This window comes from Dothidotthia symphoricarpi (genome assembly GCF_010015815.1).
Source record: "Dothidotthia symphoricarpi CBS 119687 unplaced genomic scaffold P153scaffold_27, whole genome shotgun sequence".
NCBI lineage: Eukaryota > Fungi > Ascomycota > Dothideomycetes > Pleosporales > Dothidotthiaceae > Dothidotthia > Dothidotthia symphoricarpi.
This window is the reverse complement of record NW_022985034.1, coordinates 45,792-48,118: the sequence shown is the minus strand read 5'-3', so window position 1 is coordinate 48,118 and position 2,327 is coordinate 45,792.

Here is a 2,327-nt window from a genome sequence, read left to right as displayed (position 1 = left end):
ATTATTTTATACTAACCTCTAAACTAGAGAATTAAAATATAATAGTTTATTAATTATTAATTAACTTTAAATATTACTTATAATACTCTAAAAGCCTAGATTACAATCTTCTTATCTTTAACTATATATTATAAGTTTATAATTAACAGTAATATAGTTATATAGTAGTATTTCTTTCTTAACTATTATAACCTATCTTTTAACTTATATCTATTTATTAATATTCTTTATTTATTTTGCAAACTATAATAAATAAACTAAGGCAGATAATTAAAAGCTAATTTACTAATTTAAGCGTTACTTAGTAGACTATACCTATATATAATAAGTTTATATAACTTTCTACGTCCTCTTTTTATTTTCCTTATTATTACTATTTAAACTATAGCTAACCTATCCCTATTTACTATTATAGAGAAAGCTTCCCCCCTTACTTTATCTTTACGCTACTCTATATTAATAGCAGATTTCTTTAAAAGTATAAATAGTGTTACTCTATAAAGTTAAAGGGTTAGTCTAGCTCTAAGTTTTATACTAGTTACTTACTATTATCTTTTAGACCTAGCTCTCCTTATCCTTAACCCTTTATTCTTTTTAAGAGGGCTCTCTCTTTTTAGACTAGTTAGATAATAATTCCTCTAGTAACTACTTAGGCTCTAACTAGTCTTAACTAGAAGAGTCTAATCTTAATATTAATCTTATATACTAGAGTAATAGTATAGATAGGGATACTAATTCTCCTATCCCTATAACTAAGAATAACTATAAAAGATAATAATATATAGAATAAGAAATCTTATAATTATAACTTTAGTATAAGAGTAGCTAACCTAAGTCTTTACTAGCAGTATTTTTAAGTTCTTATAGATAGAGACCTTCCTCTATAACTACTATACTTTAAATAAGCTCTCCTAGTTTAACTTATAGAGATTAGTAATATATACCTCTACTAATATAATAAATACTAAGCTATAGGCCTTCTAGGACTTTACTAGCCTAACGTAAAAAACAGTTCTAAGCTAGGAATTATTTTACTCCTTAGTAACGCTGTACTTTAACCTAAAGGAGGTAAATAACTATAACTCTATAGTTAGGTATACCTTCTTAAGGATAAGTCTAGATAAATAAGAGTTATAAGGCCCCTTTAAGCTTACTAAAGCTAGTTTCTTCCTAAGTATATATTCCTCCTTAAACGCCTATAAGATCTACGCTAGATCCTAGAAGCAGTTATAGTTTACCTAGGTAAAGATTACCTTCCTTAGATCTTAGCTCTATTTTATATCTAGCTAATAACTAGTTTAGCCCTAAGCTATCTTTATAATTAGTAAAGTATCCTAATATATATACTATAAGTAGTTAGTTAGCTATCTACTATTTCTTTAGAGTATTTACTAATATACTATTATAGAAGGAGATTACTTTTATCTAATTAGAGGTTAATCTTATATTTATAGGTAGTATAAACTTACTAGGATATAAGAGCGTATAGATACTAGTAATATACTGTCTTATATATAAGCTATACTAAGAAACTTAAAAATATCTCCTAGATAGATATAATAGCTTAGATAGTATAAATAGCTATAAGGCCTATATATTTAAGGTTATTCTTTTTATCTAGAAGATTACTTACTTAATAGCTACTAGGCTGTAGTATTTACTAAAGGATAGACTATATACTTAGAAATCTCCTTATATAAGCGTAACTAAATTCCTTATAAACTAAAATACTTTAAGGATTATAAGACTCTCCTAGTATAACTTTTCTATAAGGATAAACTCCTATATATTTAGTAACCTTATCCTAGCTATTCTTTACCTTTAGTGCCTAGGCCTATCTTAAATCTATTAAACTACTATAGTATTTAAAGATAATAATAAGGCTGTAGCTATATAGGCCTTTCTTCCTACCCTTTCTAAGTAGTTAAGGTATTTAGAGTTAATTATAAATAATTATATACGTAGTACTACGTTTAGCTCTCTAGAACTACTTTCTAAGGTAGGCTAGTAAGCTATATACATATTTAATATTATAAGATAGATATAGATAGAAATTAGTATAGTAGTAAACTTATAAATAAGAAAGGTTACTAGCCTCCTTTCTATCTTAGAAAGAGTAATCTTAATAAGAGAAAGCTCTAAAGCTAATCTACCTACGTATACCCTTTAGAATAACGTTAAGTATACCTACTCTAGTAGTAATACGTAGATACGTTAATATATAAATACCTAGAGAGTAGTCTATACTATTAGCTTTATATATAGACTAAATAAAAAATAATAAAAAGCCTTTAATAAGGTAGCTCTTAATCTATATAGAGTTATAA